Source organism: Rhinolophus sinicus, linkage group LG02 (genome assembly GCF_036562045.2).
Source record: "Rhinolophus sinicus isolate RSC01 linkage group LG02, ASM3656204v1, whole genome shotgun sequence".
In the NCBI taxonomy this organism is placed as follows: Eukaryota; Metazoa; Chordata; class Mammalia; order Chiroptera; family Rhinolophidae; genus Rhinolophus; species Rhinolophus sinicus.
The window spans coordinates 37,548,910-37,568,288 of NC_133752.1; the positions used below are offsets into that span (position 1 = coordinate 37,548,910).

Below are 19,379 nucleotides of genomic sequence, written 5' to 3' on the forward strand. Positions count from 1 at the left end.
AAAAGTAACTATTTCATTTACTTTTTAAATTTTAAGATCATTGAATCTTACGACAAGGTTAAAGTACTCCTAGATCTACTGTGCCTGGTAACTAGCTAGTTGTCACTCAATGAATGTTGTGGAAGAAACTGTACTTAAAATCCCCATCAAGTGATTACTGTCTCTGCTTAAACACCTCTTGTGATAAAGAACTCACTAATCCTACAGTTTCTTATTTCAGTAGTGGGCAACTCTGTTTCTTACAATTTTCCTTCTTAAACTGACTTAAATTTACCTGTTTGCTGCCTACTTATTCTTTCTTTTCCTATGACTTTTTAATCTCCTTATAAATCCTTTCTAGTATGGATAAATATGTTCAAAATATCTTTGACTGTTCTCATTATTTAACTGAAAAGGGATCGCTTCAGTTTGTGAATCTCTCTCTTTAAAAAACAAAACAAAACAGAAAAATCATACGATACCAGAACCAAGCATAATATTCTTGATGTAGTTCCTAGTAAGATTTTTCATCTTCCTGTTCTGGATAGTGTATATTTATTAATACAAGGCAAATACAAGGCCCACAATTCCATTAATTTTTTTTTTTGTGTTTATGTTTCAGTTTACTTATTTAGAACTTGTAGGCAAATAAAGCCCAGGATTTTAATTCCTTTAAGTATATTATATTTGAACTTAAAAACTTGAAGATTCTAGGATAACATTTTAAAAATAGACCCATTAAGAGTAAGGATAAATGATATTTGGTTTAAAAATCAATACTATTTCATTAAGAATTTTCTCTGCATTTGATTTCCTTGGTCTTCTCCTGAATATTAATCAGCAATGAAAAATATTGTTTATGGAAATATTAGAAATGCACACAATAACAGAATAATATAGTACAGTTGGTTTCACAGAATAACAATTATAAATCTTAAACAGGATGAAAAAGTGTTAATTTAGAATTACGAGAGATACTGGTTTATAGTTGATTTGTAATGTATTTGTCTTGTTTTGGTATTAAGGTAGTGCTGGCCTCATAGAATGAGTTAGAAAATGTTCCCTCTGCTTCTATCCCTCTGAAAAAGATTTTAGAGAATTTATATAATTTCTTTCTTAAATATTTGGTAGAATTTACCAGCAAACCATCTGGGCCTGGTGCTCTCTGTTTGGGAAGATTATTGATTATTGATTCAATTTCTTTAACAGATATATGCTTATTCAGATCATCTGTTTCTTTTTATGTGAGTTTGGTACACTGAACTCTTTTAAGGAATTTGTTCATTTAATCTAGGTTATCAACTGTATGGGTATAGAGTTGTTCATAGTGTTCATTTATTATCCTTTTAATGTCTATTAGATCTGTAGTGATGTCCTTTCTTTCATTTCTGATACTAGTAATTTGTGTCCTCTATCTTTTTTTCTTAGTTTGCCTTGCTAGAGGTTTATAGATTTTATTGATCTGTTCAAAGAACTAGCTTATGGTTTTATTGATTGTCTCTATTCACTTCTTTCAATTTCATTGATTTAGGTCCTAATTCTTTTATCCCTCCCGCTTTCTTCCACCCCCCCTCCCCCCCTCCACTCTGGTTCAAGCCATTGTTTCTCAGTCTAGTTGTGTAGGAGACAGCTTCCTGGTCCATGCTAGTATTATGAGCCTTGAACTCCCCCTCCCTCCACTGAGGCAGTCAGTCGCCAGTCGTTGGTCGGCAGCTCACAGCAGCTCTCGCCAGCTGTGGTCGCTCATGATGGCTGCCGGCCGCTCATACTGGCAGCTGGCCATCCACGCTGGCCACCAGCCGCTCATGGCAGCACACGGTAGCCCATGGCAACACACAGCAGCCTGCGGTAGCACACAGCAGCTCACAGCAGCTTACACCAAGCTCTGACTGCTCATGGCAGCCCCCCTCCAGGGAGAGCTGTTGTTCACAATCTTAGCTGTAGAAGGTGCAGCTCACTGGCCCATATGGGAATCGGACAGGTGACCTCTGCATTAGGAGCTCGGCGCTCCAACCACCTGAACCACGGGGCTGGCCCGGCACTAATTCTTATTATTTCTTTTATTCTCCTTAATTATTCTTTGTTTTATTTTCCTAAGGTGGAAACTTAGATTATATATGATTTTAATGCTATAAATGATATCAATTATATCAAGTTGACTGTTGCTATCACTGAGTTTAACTATGTCCTTATGTCTGCTGGTCAGTCCATTTCTGAGAGGCTTTGAAATCCCCAACTGTGATATTGGATTCACGTATTTCTCCTTGCAATTCTATTAGTTTTTGCCTCATAGTTTGCTGCTCTGTTGTTATGCACATACACATTAAGAAGTGTTATGTCTTCTTGGAGAATTGACCCTTTTATCATTTTGTAATGACTTTTTTATCCCTGATAACTTTTTGATGTGTGCTGTGGTCTAAAATCAATGTAATCACTCTTGCTTTCTTTTGATTAGTGTTAGTATGGTATGTTTCTCTACATTCATTTACTTTTATCTGTATGTGTCTATATTTAACGTGGGATTCTTCTTTTCTTTTAATTATTATAAGAGTTTACTTAGCCAAACTGATGACATATGCCAGAGAGCAAGATCTCAAATGCTCTGGAGAAGAACTGTTTTTCAGTTTCTTTCATGCATTTGAAAAAAGATGGATGTAAGGAAGATTACATGAAGGTGGAGGAAAGTAAGGTGAGGGGTTAGATTACTGGATAGTTAAGAATATTTTCTCTCTTGAGGGTGATTACACCATAGAAGGAGGGGAGTGAAAGGGTGGTTCACACATTAGAAGGAGGAGTCTGAAAGAGGCATTTCAAAGGTGTGTTAACCTAGATGTACAAAAACAGTGGACAGGGCTTGCTTAAGACAAAGATAAACATTTTACTAAAAAAGTTATATGCCTAGGGTGTGACTACCTACCATGATCTGCCCAGTTAGGAATCTATGATTAGATCACACTGTGAGGTTACTTTCCATAGAACTCCCATTTTTGTCCAGAGGTCCCCCTTTTGGTCATAAATCAATCCAAAGGATGCACTGACAACCAAACTTTTGGTCAGATAATGTGGTCTCAAAATTCTAGGAAGGCTCATTTCTAGGTAGTCTCAGTATCTATGTTGTCTTATTGACCATTGGGGATGGGGCAATACCATAACTATGTGATATGAGTTGAGTCCGAATTTTCCCAAAAAAAGAAGGGCAAATTAAATGAAAAGCAGTCAGGTCTCTTGACTTTCACTGCAAAAAAAAACTCACTCTGGGTCATTTTTATCTTGTGAACTGTCATGATCTGAGTTTTGCCTTCTATCTCATTTTTATGTATTTGGCATCTAGTATAACATTTACAAAAAACATGAAATGAATAGTAACAGTTATCTTATACATGTTCAATAATCATAAACAGTTGCACTATATAGAAAAACTAAAAGAGCAAGTATAACTATTATTGTGACTAGTATCATTAGCAGAGAGTTAAAGATAATCAAACAACATGGATTCTGAGTTCAATATCAATCTGTAGCTATACAGACCTTGTCAATGTCTTGGGATAACTGTCTACCTCTGGTGTAGACAGCTTCTCATCCTCTAGGAGTCTTTGCTGTCTGTAGACAGGGATAGATGTCCATTCTCAGGCGCCTAATAAGGTTCCTTCCAATGAGATTGGAGAGTGTCTTTTATTTGATGTCCTTTCCAGTAAACAAAATCTCTGGGTGGCAGTCAGAAAACTCTAAAGTCTTTGTTTCCTGGGAGCTTGCTGTGAAAGGAAGCAGTTAACCTATTTGGCATTTTTTTGAAGTGACTTTATGAAACCTTGGCAACAACGTAAAATGTCTCCTTTCAATAACGTAAACTCATAAGTTTCTTCATCTAAGTCCAGCTTAAATGCACTATGATGATGCCAGGGAGCCGGGAAGAACCACGCGGCCATCTTGGGTTTCCCAAGCCCTGATTATTTGTTTAATTTACAACCATTATTTGTTTACCCTTAAAAAATACTCTAGAAGTTTTTCATCACTTATTTTACAATGCTTCCCATGCAATTTCAAATCTTTTGTGGTGTTCCAGGGGTTCTTCTGAAACACTGCAAAGTTATTCTTACATATTTTGAGATTTTTGATCCTTAAAACCTCAATTTCTAATGAAAACTAAGAAGTAAGCAATTAGCATTCTTTATTTAATAGATTGATGAAGGTATTTTATAACCTGTAAAAACATAGTCTATTTTACTGGCAAATACACACACACACACACATATGTATGAATATATATGTATATATATGTGTATATATATGTGTATATATATGTATATATATATATACACATATATATGACATATAATCTCTAGAAACATATTCATAGATATCAAAGTCAATTATTAACAGACTTATTTTGTAAAACCTAGGTAAAACATAAATATTATATTTAATATCAGTAACTCAAAAGACATGTCTGTTCTACTTAGACCAACAAACTTTCACTTTTATTTACTAATGATTAATCTTAGATCACATGAGCTTGAAGAGCATTTAGTTAATTTCTATAGTCCTGGGAATTTTATTTTTATTTATTTATTTAGTTTTTTTAAGGTATTTTATTTTTTTATTGGAGAATATTGGGGAACAGTGTGTGTTTCTTCAGGGCCCATCAGCTCCAAGTCGTTGTCCTTCAATCTAGTTGTGTAGGGCGCAGCTCAGCTCCAAGGCCAGTTGGTGGTTTTCAATCTTAGTTGCAGGGGGTGCAGCCCACCATCGCATGTGGGAATTGGACCTGCAACGTTGTTGTTAAGAGCTCTTGCTCTAACCAACTGAGCCATCTGGCCGCCCAGTCCAGGGAATTTTAGAACACCCAATCCTTACAAGCTCTTGCCTTTAAGTTAATTTTAACAGTACCATCTGGAGTAGAAAATTGTCTCACATTTACAACATAATATACAAACAGACAGACACAAACAGAACAGTTGGATCCAAATTTTGTTTTGGAGGCCTTTTACTATTTATATCTGTCCTTGACAAGTCAAGGTCGAAATGACCTTTCCCATTTTAAAATAAGGACAACCATTTTTAATCCCTTAAAGCATTGGGTTGGCACCTAAATGACATCATGGGTTGATCCATTTATTTCAATCCTTTTATAGAAGCTTATAGAGACCAATTAAATACGCTTTCCATTCATCCTGCCTAATTTTATAAGCTGGCTTTTTCTAATTGTGCATGCAAAAGATTAATTTAGAAGTATCAAAGCAACCTTATCTTAGCTATCTTAGTATTAATGGGGGGCTGACTGTTATGGGGCTTGTTGGCCTCAGAGGCACAGTTTCCCATGTTAATTTTAGCTTTTCCTTTGAGGTATGTAATATCTGAAGAAACTTTTAGGGAAAACCAACTTTTGTATGCATGTCTCTGGAAAAGCCAAATGCAGTGGGTTTCCGTATAGGACTGCTTCATCCTCTAAAGAAAAATTTTCCTTAGAAAATCCCACAAAGATTCTTAGATACCTAAGAATACTTGAGCAAGGGTCAGCAAGAGCTTACCAAACACCCCTGGAACCGTGATGCAAAGTGGGAGCTAGTGGGGCACAGTGGGCCCTTGCTTGTACATTGCACCAGTCCAGCTCCACAGGGTGGTCCTGGATGGGCTTCTTTGGAATCTTGCTGTACTATGGCAAATAAATGTTGACATAAGCTAAAGTGGGATTCTTATAGATAACAAGACTACTATTAGGTTGGTGCAAACATAATTGCGGTTTGTAATATATAAGTCTTGTATTCTGCATTTTGTCATTTGATCCACTCTGACAATCTGTCTTTTAACTGGTGTATTTAGACCATTGACATTCAATAATTATTGATACATTTGTAATAATATCTACCATATTACTTACTGTCTTCTATTTGATGACCTTTTTCTTGTTACTATTTTTTCTTGTTACTATTTTTTTTGTCCACTCTTTTTCTGCCTTTTGTGGTTTTAATTCAGCATTTTATACGATTCCATTTTTCCTCCTTCCTTAGCATATAGCTATCTATACTTCTTTTTTCACTTTTAAGAATTTGTCCTAGAGTTTTTAATATTGATGTACAACTAATCCCAATCCACTTTTAAGTAATACTATACTACTTCACAGTTAGTGTGAGAGTTTTGTAATAAAATAATACTAATTCTTTTCTGTTGTCACTTGTGTCATTGCTGTCATTCATTTCACTTATATATAAGCATAGATAAGCCTATATCTGATATATATATATATATATAGAAATACATAATCAAATATATTGTTGGTATTATTATTTTGAGCATATTATCTGTTATCTGTTAGATCAATTAAGAATAAGAAAACTAAGAATTTTTATCTTACTTTCACTTATAACTGCTTTGATGCAGATCTAAATTTCTGTCCTATGCTATTTTCCTTCTCGCTAAGGAATTTCTTTTAACATTTCTTTCAAAGCAGGGCTACTGGAAAGAAATTCTCTCATTTTTTTGTTTGAGAAAGTCTTTATTCCTCTTTCACTTTTAAAGGACAATTTCACAAGCTATGGGATTATAGGTTGTTTATTTTCTCTTTGTACTTTAAATATTTCACTCCATTCTGTTTTTGCTCACAGATATAATTCTTTGTTTCTCTTTAGGCAAGATGTTTTCTTTTCTCGGACGTCTTTCAGAATTTTTTCTTTATCTTTTATTTTCTATAGTTTGAAGATGTTATGCATAGGTGTAAGTTTTTTGGTATTTATCCTTATTTTGGGGCATTGGTGCTCTCTGAGATTTCTGGATCTGTAGTTTGATATCTGACATTAATTTTGGGAAATTCTCAGTTATTATTGTTTCAAATATTTCTTTTGGTCCTTTCTCTCTTTTTTCCTCCTTCTGGTAGTCCCACTATGTGTATGTTACACCTTTTGTAGTTGCCCCACAGTCTTTGGATATTCTGTTTTGCTTTCTGAAGTCTTTGTTCGCTTTGCTTTTCAGTTTTGGAGGTTGTTATTGATATTTCCTCAAGCTCAGAGATTCTTTCCTCAGCCATGTCCAGTCTACTAATAAACCTACAAAGGTATTCTTCATATCTATTATGATGTGTTTGGCCCATAGCATTTCTTTTTGATTCTTTTTTAGGATCTCCATCTCTCTGCTTACATTGCTCATCTGTTCTTGCATTCTGTCTTCTTTATTCATTAGAGCCCTTAGCATATTAATTATGCTTGTTTTAAATTTCCCATCTGATGATTGTATCATCCCTGCTGTACCAGGTTCTGATGCTTGCACTGTCTCTTCTAGTTTTTTTGCCTTTTAATATTCTTTGTAATTTTTTCTTCATAACTGGATATATTAGTCTGCTCAGGTTGCTATAAAAGAATACCATATGCCGAGTGGCTTATAATCATGAGAAATTTATTCCTTTAGTTTTAGGAGTCTGAAAAGTTCAAAAATCAAGGCATCAGCAGATTCAGTGTCTGTTGAAGTCCCACTTCCTGGTTGGTAGATGTTTATATTTTTGGTGTGTCATCACATGGTAATAGAGGCAAAGAAGCTGTCTTGTATTTTGCCTTTTTTGTTTGTTTTTGTTTTGCTTTTTGTTTTTTCTTTTAATAGGGGCACTAATCCCATTCATGAGAACTCTGCCTTCCTGAGTTAACGCAACTCCCAAAGGCACCCACGTCCAAATACCATCACATTGGGGAAATAGGTTTAAACATGAATTTTGGGGGAACACAAATATTTAATCTATAGCAATTGATATGATATATGAGGTAAAGAAAAAGTTTCAAATATTTCTTAAAATGTGGTAGTCAGTTGTGGGGGGATGGAAGCATTCTACAGTCTTATGATTAGTTCTCAGTCTTTTAGTGAACTCTTGCCTCTGTACTGTGAACTTCATAAGTGTTTCTCAGTTTTTTTCTCTCCCGTTGGGGAAGACAGGATGGCTGGTGTGGCTTGGAGTTGAGTATTTTCTTTATACTATGTGGAAGCCTAGAGGTGACTGGAGTTGGGTATTTCCCTTCCTCAGATCTTTTAGGAACTGATGACATTCCAGCAGGGCAGGCTCTGGTTAGTTAGATTCTCCTGAGAGCAGAACTTGCTGAAAGAAATAGATTATTCTAGTATATTTAAAAACGGTTCCTTTCTCTCTATCCCTGCAAGAAGCATGAGGGAATATTTCTCCTGTATTTACTGTGAGAACCTCGTTGAGCTCTTGGAGATAAATCAGAACTGTGGGGTCCTCCCCTATGACTAGGCCCTTAGAGTGTTTAACAATCAGACTTGTCTGCACTGAGCATCCAGTAATTCTTCAATTACAGTTCCGATTATCCTAGCCTGGTACTGGTTCCCACCGTGGCTGCTACTTGTAAGTCTCTGCTGTGAAACTCTGTGATTCCCTGTATTAGCCTGTCTGCCTCTCCAATCCGGGGGGGGGGGGGGGTGGGGGTGGTTTGCTCTGTCAAAACAAAAAGAAAACAATTTTTCAAAATGGCAATAGTAGATCTTCACTTATTATTAATTACCTTAAATGTAAATGCATTAAGCTCACCAATCAAAAGGGCTATAGTGGCTGAATGAATTAATTAAAAAAATCCAGCAATATGCTATCTATAAGAGACTCACTTTAGAATGAAATGTATACATAGGCCAAAAATAAAGGGGTGGAAAAGATATTTCATGCTAATGGTGGCCAAAAAAAAGGCAGGGGTGGCTATACTTACGTCAGACAAAATAGAATTTAAGTTTAACACTGTCTCTAGTGACAAAGAAGGTCAATATATAATGATAAGAGGGTCAATTTTATAGAAAGATATAACAATTATATATACACTCAATATCAGAACACCTGCATACATAAAACAAATATTGACAGATCTCAAGGCAGAAATGGACAGCAATACAAAATAGTAGGGAATTACAATACCCCACTTTCAATAATGGATAGAACATCCAGACAGAAAATCAATACAGAAACAGCTAAGTTGAACAACATTATAGTACAAATGGATCTAACTGACCTGTGCAGATATTTCTATCCAACAGGAGAAGAATACACGTTCTACTCAGGTACTCACTAAATATTCTCCAGGATAGATCCCATGTTCGGTCACAAAAGAAGTCTTAACAATTGAAGACCATCAAAACCATCTTTTTTAACCACAATGGAATAAAAATAAAAATCAATGACAGCAAGATAATGGGAGAATTCACAAGTATGTGGAAACTAAACAACACTCTTTTTAAAACCACTGGTTCAAAGAGGGAGTAGAAAGGAAGTTTCAAAAGTATCATGAAATAAACAAAAATGAAAACACAACATACCAAAACTTATGGACTGTAGCAAAAGTAGTTGTGAGAGGGAAGTTTACATTACATTAAAACAAACAAACAAAAAAAGATCTCAAGGATGCTAACTGTATACCACAAGGAACTAGAAAAGGAAGAACAAATTAAGCCCAAAGTTAGTTGAAGGAAAGAAACAATAAAGATTAGAGCAGATATAAGTTAAATAGAGAACAACAACCACAACAGAACAAAAATGAACAAAACTAAGAGTTGGTTTTGTGAAAAACGAAATTGACAGATTGTTAATAGACTAAGAAAAAGAGAATAATCAAATAAAATCAGATGAAAGAGTGGACATTACAATGGATGCCTCAGAAGTAAATATGTAGGAGTATAAGGGATTATTATGAACAATGATATGCCAACAAACTGGACAACCTACAAGAAATGAATAAATTCCTAGAAACATACAACCTACCACTGAATCAGGAAGAAGTAGAAAGCCTGTGCAGACCAATAACAAGGAGTTTGAAGCAGTAATAAAAATATCTGACAACAAGGAAAGCTCAGGACCTAATATCTTTAGGAGTAAAGTCTATCAAACATTTAGAGAAGAATTAATAACAATCCTTCTTAAATTCTTCCAAAAAATAGAAGAGGGACTCTTCAAAACTCATTTTATGAGACCAGCATTGCCTTGATATCATAACTGGGCAATGACACTTCAAGAAAATAAAACTACAGGCCAATAGACTTGATGAAAATTAATACAAAAATCCTTTATAAAATATTAGCAAACAAATTTGACAGCACATTAAAAGGATCATATACCATGGCCAATGGGATTTATCCTACGGATGCGAGGATGGTTCAAGATACACAAATCAGTCAACATGAAACAACATGTTAGCAAAATGAAAGCACAACAACACAAAACATGGTTATTTCAGAGATGCAGGAAAAGTGTTTGACAAAGCTCAACACCCATTTATGATTAAATTCTAAACAAATAGGTACAGAAGGCTCTTTCATCATCATCAACAACACAAAGAAAATAAAAATGGTCACTATCTGAGATGAGAGCTATATTAATTAGCTTGGTTGTGGTGATTATTTCACTATATATGCATATCACATGATCACATTGTAACCTTAAGTTTATACCACTATAATTTTGCTTTCCTCTTGCATTTTTTCATTTACAGTTATTGTAAATTGTATGCCAAAATATTATCTCAGTTTTACCCTATTGTATATCTGTTATTTGCTGCACATGGAAAAACTAAAAGGTACTGAATGGTTATAGCACAAGTCTGGGTGTGTTGGGGGAGTGGGTGGTAGCAGATAAGAATACTTGAAAGAACTGAAGATTTGATTGCTGATTGGTATGTCCTTTTATAGTGAGATCTAATGTACAGTTTAAATTTGACTATATTTACGGGTAATTTACTTCTAAATACATCTATCTATCTAGATGTATTAGATAAATACATCTATTTATCTATTTAGATAGATAGATAAATATATCGGAGGAGCCAAAAAAATGTATACACATGACTTGTATTCATCTTTTGTTATCGGTATATATGGAGTATTACAATTTTAATATAGTTTTTTCCTTTCTTAAAATGTATGTGTGTACACACACATACACACACATATGTCTCGGGGGTGCCAAAACAATGTGTACACATTGTGTATACATTTAAGAGATATTATATATTAAGATATACATTTAAGAGTTATCTATGCTCAAGCAGCAGTTCACTGTAATCAGAAGTGTCTGGACGCTGATGGTAACCACTTTGAGGACCTCTTGTAATTGCAGAAGTCAATGTGACTTGTATTCATTTTTTGTTATTCGTATATATTGAGCATTACAATTTTGATACAGTTTTCCTTTCTTAAAATATGTATACATTTTTTTGGCACTGTGTGTGTTTGTATGTGTGTGTGTGTCTATGTGTGTGTATACTTCTAAATACAAATTTTAAATAGAATATTATGTTTACCCAGGGGCTTATCTGTTGTAACTATATGCAACTTGTTTCTTTCCCCTTCAAAAATCAACTGTGTGAAAACAATTTTGATAAAATAAGAGCATTGAGGTATCAAATACATTTATAATTAAAGCAGATGAGAAAATACTGATTTTTTTTCCTATTTAGAAAGCTAATAAATGTTTGTTTTAAATGAAGATTGTTTTCCCTCCACAGCTTTTTCCATGACAGCATCTGGAAACTAGAGAAAGAAAATCTAAATAATAATTTTTCTTATCTTTACCCTATAAATAGAAAATAGAATAAGGAATTAAATTGAATGAATTAGTTGCAAAATAGGATCTTGATTGTACATGGCATTTATCAATACTTTTTTGTCCATAGCAAACAACTGTATAAGATATAGGGATTTTTAATCTAAATTTTGAGGTAATGAGGGAAGATGGACTCTTTTCCATTTCCTAAACTCTAAATTTCTCTGTTTACATTATGATAAATGGCAATTTCTCAGTGATTATTAGGCTAGATTTGGCTCATAGGCCATAGTTTGCTGAACCCTGAAAGCGAAATATTGAGATGTTTAGTAGATATATTCAGTAATTTTATTTGGATGTCCTATATCGTTTTGGTGACATACGCAAAACAGACCCTCTCTCCAGAGGGTAAGCGAGTTAGATGTTCAACACTTGAGAAGAATGAATATACACTATGAGGAATGTGACAGGAATAAAATTAAGATAAATTAAATAGTTGCAGGACAACAGAAAAAGTTCCTATTTGATAGTGATCAGCAAAAGCTCTTTATATCAATATGGGGATAAGACTGGGAGCCCTTATTATATGGCTATACATTGTTAGAGATTGGAGCTATAAATATAGTAAATGGTGAGGGTTTGAGAGAATCAAAATTTTAAAGACCAGAATGGCTAACCATGGAATCAAGGCTATCAAGGGGATAAAATAAATCAGAAGGGCTGTAGAGGGTCGGCCCGGTGGCTCAGGCGGTTGAGCCATGTGGGGAGGTCAAGGCAGGGTGCAGGCAGAGAGCACAGCAGGATCTCTGGGGCACATGCCTTAATTAGAGTCTATGGGCGGAGTACTTTGGGGTTCCTGGGCTTAGGTTGGATTGGTCAATTAAAACAAAAAGAGAAGAGTTTTGGTAAGCAGGCCACTTGACCACACAAAATGGATGCTGAGGCAATAATATGGAGCAGTTTGGCTAAACTCTCAGCTTGTGCCTGTAGGTAGCTGAGGTGGAGATTAATTTAGTGATTAGGTGATAAAAAGCTTATAAAATTTTCTTAGCTCTCACAGTCACTGGTACTTTACTGCTACTGCATCATGCTGGCTTTCCTGTAGGTTGGATAAGCCCTATATTTTGCCGCTTTCCTAGCTGCTACATAGGAAATGAGGCATACGTTTTCTTTCTGAGTCATAACCCATCTGGTATAGATTATACCTTCCTACCCCTCAATTGACCATGTAGCTTTAGGATGGGGAAGTGTAAGGCTCAGGACCCATTCTCAAACACACATATCTAAAATCTTTTGCTTTTTTTTTCACCCCCTTACACATGAAATCTTTCTTTAGGCAAGGAGAGAAGATGCATGGGGAAAATGGCCTTTAAAAATTTTTTGTTTTGATGATATTTTCTTCTTTTGTCTGAATGCTTGATCCTTGACTCTAGACAATGCCAGGAAATTGCTTCTTGTTCTGTATGTCCTTTACCTTCTTAGCTGCCCCAGTGCAGATGAAGAGAAATGAGAATATGGGAAGGGATTTCAATAGTGGAATGCTGCAGAATTTTAAATAGCTGTTATGAATAAAGAAAGTAGCTAGTAAACAGACTGAAGAAATAATCTTGGGGACCCAGGATGGGAAAAAGAGCAAGGAGAAGTGACTAGCTTTAAAAGTGCAAGAAAAGTAACATTTTGGACTATCTCCCCCACACATTAAGACCAACTGAAGGAAGTATGACTTGGGAAAGATGATAAATTTGGTGTGGGTTAGACTGAATAGCTTCACTCCATTTCTTGGCTTTTAAAATTCAGCTGATGCACCGATAAGAATATTGAGGTATCAAAGAACATTTATAATTAAGGCATATAATGTGAAAATACTGATATTTTCTTCATAGTCAGGAATTATTTTATAAAGCAGCTGTACTATTTTACATTACAACCACCAAAGATTGAAAGTTCCAATTTCTCCACATCTTTGCGACACTTGCCATTATTTGTCTCTTTCATTATAGCTATCTTTGTGGGTGTGAAGTGGTATATCAGTGTGGTTTTGATATGTGTTTCCTAATGACTAACGATAGTGAGTATTTTAAATGCACTTATTGGACATTTATATCTTTATAGAAATGTCCTTTGCTCATTTTCAAATGGGATTGTCTTTTTATTGTTGACTTGTAAGAGTTCAGTAAGTTTGATTTGCTTTTGCCTGAATTTATGATTAATTTGAATAACAGTATTTCTTGTATATGAAATCTTTTTAGAAAAAATATATTTATCTATATCCCCAATTAAACCATTGTTCTTAGAGGACAAGAATCTTTCATGCAAATTGTTTGTTGGTATACCTATAGTTAGTGGAGTGAGATACATAATGTTTAATAATGTTTTTTAATGAATTGATTACAGATCTGAAAAATGAGCAATTTAATTTTAAAATTTGAATTTAGAGAAAGAATTCTTAGGTTTTCTCTTTCCTTCCATTTGCCCTATTGCCTTAAAAGATTAAGTTTCATAGCAGTAAAATAATTAAATAAGTAAGTACTTCAGTGTCTTTGGATTTAAGCATTTTTTGATGGTAGAAAAAAATTTAATATATAACAATGTGAATATAATATTTTAATGAGTGATTGTTGAGTTTTTAAATTTATCATTCCTTGAGATCTATTTAATTCTGTTGTATACACAACATTGTTTCAATGCATCTTTTAAATATATTGATGGAAGGAGAACTGACTCTGGGTGATGAACACACAATGGGATTTATAGATGATGTAATACAGAATTGTACACCTGAAATCTATGTAATTTTACTAACAATTGTCACCCCAATAAATTTAATAAAATTAAAAAAAAATATATTATGACATTCTACTCTACTGAGAACTCCTGTTAAAAAACCCAAAAATATCTTTTATTCAACCTGAATATTTTCCAGAGAAATATGTCTTGCCTTCTGCAACAATATTTATTTTTATTATCTTTCTTAACATTAACGAAGTCTTTAATGTACAAAAACATTTAACAATTGTTTCTATTGAAGTTCTTTGAAGTAGTAATGCAAAATTTATGAAGTTGCTGTATTAGCTTATCAGTTAAAAAACAGTAGAATTTCACTAGGTGGCGCCAATACTCTGGATCTTTCTTGATATACAACTTTATTCATTTCCACATTCATTAAAATAAAGATTTAAAAATTATGTTGCGAGCATGAAAATTTTCCTTGTAGTTCTTGTGAACAAACCTAAAATGGAAATTTTAATTCTTTGGAAGTTCTGCCAAATGGATAACTGGAGCTAGGTATTTTAAAATGTTTATTTAAATTCTAGTTGCAAACTAAATTTAGAGTTGTCATTTCTGTTCATTTATCTATATAAATTCATCAAAATTCTTAGAATATTAAAAGTTATATTTTAAAGATATAATTTATAAACTAGCTTTCCTCTGAATTAGTAGATTACCTAAATGTAATTTACTAATCTTAAGTAGATTTCAAGTAGAAAGGCATAATTTCATATAAGTAAAAATATGCTAAAAAGACTAATAATTAGGATGTAGGAAGCAGCTGAGATAAGACTGCAGTCCATTCCATATTCTCTGCTCAGATTTGTGCAGAGCACATTTTTTGCTGACATGTATCTGCAGATTTATTTTTGCAAGTTTCCCTTTAAGTATTGAGTTTTGGGTAAGGTACTTGGCAAGTCATTATTTAATATTTGGACTTAGGTAGTGAGAATTTGCATAGTGATCTAGACCTATATTTTTTATTTTTTTTATTTTTACTCTTTCTTCCAGTTTTATTGAGACTTTAAAGACCTATATTTAATTATGTTTTTTAAAAAATGAAATGAAATACATTAGTTTTGTTGTGGACTTGTAGGTTTTTTGATTTGCTAAACTTATTCTCTCTCTCTCTCTCTCTCTCTCTCTATATCTATATATCTATATATCTATATATCTATACACACACACACACACACACACACACACACACACACAGAGTTCTTTCTTGATATTGTGCATTTAAATAAAATGCCTTTTCTGTGTCCTTTTGGTTAAAGTCACAGACACTGAAAAATTATAGCATGGACTTTATGAAAGTCCGCCGTTGGTTTGAGTTCTGCTGTAATGTTTGCTAGTTGTGGGCCTTTGAGCAAAGTATTTAACTGTCATAAGGCTCTTCTCTGAAATGAGGAGAATCTCATAGTTTATTGTGGGAATTCATTTAAACAATACAAGGAGATGTGCTTAGTTAGTACTTATTATAGAGATGAAAACATAGTATTCTACTCAATAAATAATTTATTACATTCTGTAATACTAAAAATATAGTAAGTTTAAAGTCACAGTTTGTATAAATTTTTTCTTTTGGATTCTTTCCTACTAATATGCATTTATTTAACTTAACTGAGTTAAAGTGTTATACTTGTGTTCTTCCAGTTTTTAAGTTTTTTCTGTGTTCATTTAAGCCATTGCCTACCCTTGCCACCAATTATTTTGTCTTACATTTGAACAACATATTTATAAAAGTAACATGAAAATTATGATAACCATTGATTATGATTGATTAATTCGTGTTAATTTGGTATTTTTAACACTCTTGAAGAACCCAAATACAGAATCATTTCCTGATATTCCTTTTTTTCTTTAATGAAATAAAATAGTATGATTGCCTAGAACAAAGTTATTAGGACAAATAGGTGAGTGTAGCAAGAACACACAAGGTCAATATACAAAATAAATACTAATAAAATATATATAATATAATGTAAGATAATATATTATATATAAAATAAAGTATAAAAATCAATTGCGTTTCAGTAATCTAGCTGTGAAAAATTAAAGCTTGAAACAAAAACGCTATAAGTACTGCACATTATTAGAAACAATGAACAAATACAGTAAAGTTGCAGGGTACAAAATCAATGTACAAAAATCCATTGCATTCTTATATACTAACAATGAAATTTCAGAAAAAGAAATAACCAATTCTTTTTGCAATTGCAACAAAAAGAATAAAATACCTCGGAATAAACTTAACCAAGGATGTGAAAACCTATACACTGAAAACTATAAGACATTATTAAAAGAAATTGAAGAAGACACAAAGAAATTGAAATATATTCCATGTTCATGGATTGGAAGAATCAACATAGTTAAAATGCCATATTACCCAAAGCAATATACAGATTTAATGCAATCCCCATCAAAATCTCAATGGCATTTAAAAAAATAAATGGAACAGAAAATCATCAGGTTTCTATGGAATCACAAAAGACCCCGAATAGCCAGCAATCCTGAGAAAAAGCCAAGGCTGGAGATCTCACACTCCCTGATTTCAATTTATACTACAAAGTGACCAAAATAAAAACAGCATGGTATTGGCAGAAAAACATATACACAGACCAATGGAACAGAACTGAGAACCCAGAAATAAACCCACATACGAGGTGTGATCAAACAATACGGTAAATGTTTAAATAAAAACATAAATTTATCACAGTAAAAGACACATAGCCATTAATTCCCCTCAAAATACTCCCCCTCACTTTGAACACACTTATTCCATCATTCTTTCCAGTTTCTGAAACAGTTCTGGAAGTCCTTCGTGAGTGTCTTTAGTTGAATTGTCGTGGCTGCCTCCATGTCCTGAATTGATTTAAAATGTTTACCTTTCATGGTCATTTTGACTTTGGGGAAGAGCCAGAAGTTGCACGGTACCAGATCCAATGAATAAGGTGGATGAGGACACACAGTAATGTTTTTATTTGACAGAAATTGCTGTACCAGAAGCGACGTGTGACATGGAGTAGTATAGTATATGAACTGTAGAAATTCCTCAAACAATTTAAAAATTACTTTACATTAACCAATATCTTTCATAGTGTTATTTATACATAAAATGTGCATATGGTTTTTTTTAAAGTATGTTTTCACATTCTGACTGTATATATATATATATTTTTAATGACTTACCAAATGCATTTTTTGTGTTTTTAATTAGGGAATATTTGGGGAACAATGTGTTTCTCCAGGGCCCATCAGCTCCAAGTTGTTGTCCTTCAATCTAGTTGTGGAGGGCGCAGTTCAGCTCTAAGTCCAGTCGCCTTTTTCAATCTTTAGTTGCAGGGGACACAGCCCACCATCCCATGCGGGAATTGGACCAGCAACCTTGCTGTTGAGAGCTCGTGCTCTAACCTTCCGAGACATCTGGCTGCCCCTCTGGCAGCTGAGCGGCAGCTCATTGTCTTCACTCCAGTTGTGGAGGGCAAAAAGTAAACATGTGGGGCGGCCCGATGACTCAATTAGTTAGAGAGCGAGCTCTGACCAGGGTTGCGGGTTCGATTCCTAGATGTGACAGTGAGCTTTGCCCTCCAGGGGTAAGTGAGCTCCCTGGGGGTCCCTTGTAGAAGGGTACTAGTCCCATTCATAAGGGCTTTACCCTCATATCCTCATCACCTCTGAAAGGCTCATAGGTTTTTCAATTAATAGCTGCATTAGGTTTTCTTTAAGAGTTTAGATATAATGTAATACAGATTTTATTCTGAAAAGCAACTGCGCAGATTATGATTCTTGAGTCTTACCCACAGCATTTTTTAGAAAGTAAAATGACCATCTCTATAGATTTTTATGGGTATATAAATATTTCATGAATTGATCTCCAAAAGTGAACATTCTTTTTGGAATATGGAGTGAAGTAATTTTATTTCAAAGCAGACATTTCAATACTGTTTTTAAAAGTATCATTATGGAAAGATTGATATTTATTATAAAGTTATATAAATGTACCTAAAGAGTTTTATGACATAGGAAAATATTACCTTTTGTGTTTCATATCTATAGCATTGCTGTATCATAATATGGAGTGGATTATATTGTGAGTCAGTCAGTAGAGAAATTTAGGAAGAATTAATTTCTCAATAGTGCTAGCAAGGTTATTTTAAAAGACTGAGTCTAATAAATAAGAGTAATATTTTCTAAGAATTGATAAAGACAACTAGTAAAGAGTGAATTTGGAAGAGACAGTGAAAGCAATGTCCTGGTATGACTAATGAGTATGTGAAATACTCATCTTTGCTTTTCAAACTAAACCTTTTATTTAGGTCATCAATCAGTCAAGTGTGGCAGGTAGTGACCATTAGGTGCGTTCATTAACACCCTACAGCCTGTTTGTACAGAGTGACCCACATCTGTCTTCATTAGAAGTTTTCTAGTTGCCAGTAGTGAACAGATGGGTCATTATTGCCAACACTGCCCTCTGGGCCTACCTGGAGGACGTGCAAAGTCATCCCGTACAGGACACATACCCACATTTACCTACTAGGGTGTAAGCAAAATATTTTGAGTAATGGGGTTATATTAAGACATTTTTAACCAAAAAGCTGCCCCTATAGATTCATATTTGTAAACAGTTTATACAAAAATATTATTTTGAAGGAGAGGGAAATTATTTAAATGTGTTATTTAAAGTATAACTATTGTGAACATCTATAAAAGCTAGTATATAATTGAGTTGTAAATTAAGCATAAATTAATGATAAATTTTCATTCAGATTATTTGAATTTAAGAGTATATTGAGAGACTATTAAAAACATGTAGAAACATAAATATGGTTATTATTGGTGTTTTACATCACAAATACAATGTATTTCAAGATTTCCTTCCATTTATCTAATGTGGTCCAAATAAGATTATACCTTATAACACATGATATTAAATTAAAAATTTAAGATATTAAAAGCTTAGAGTTCTATATATTTAATCCATTTAACTGATTTAAATAAAAGGAAAATCATATTTATAGTCAAAATATGCCATTTTAGCAATGAATTATATCTTGAGAGTGTCTATTTAATTCAATGGCAGTAAGCACTTTTGTAAGAGCAGATTAATTATATT

At 33.7% G+C, this 19,379-nt stretch overlaps 1 protein-coding gene across 1 annotated transcript in view; it reads left to right on the forward strand.

The window, feature by feature from the left end:
* STPG2 (sperm tail PG-rich repeat containing 2) overlaps window positions 1-19,379 on the forward strand; it is a 410,131-nt gene that overhangs the window by 29,358 nt on the left and 361,394 nt on the right. The gene's annotated exons all lie outside the window — the stretch shown is intronic.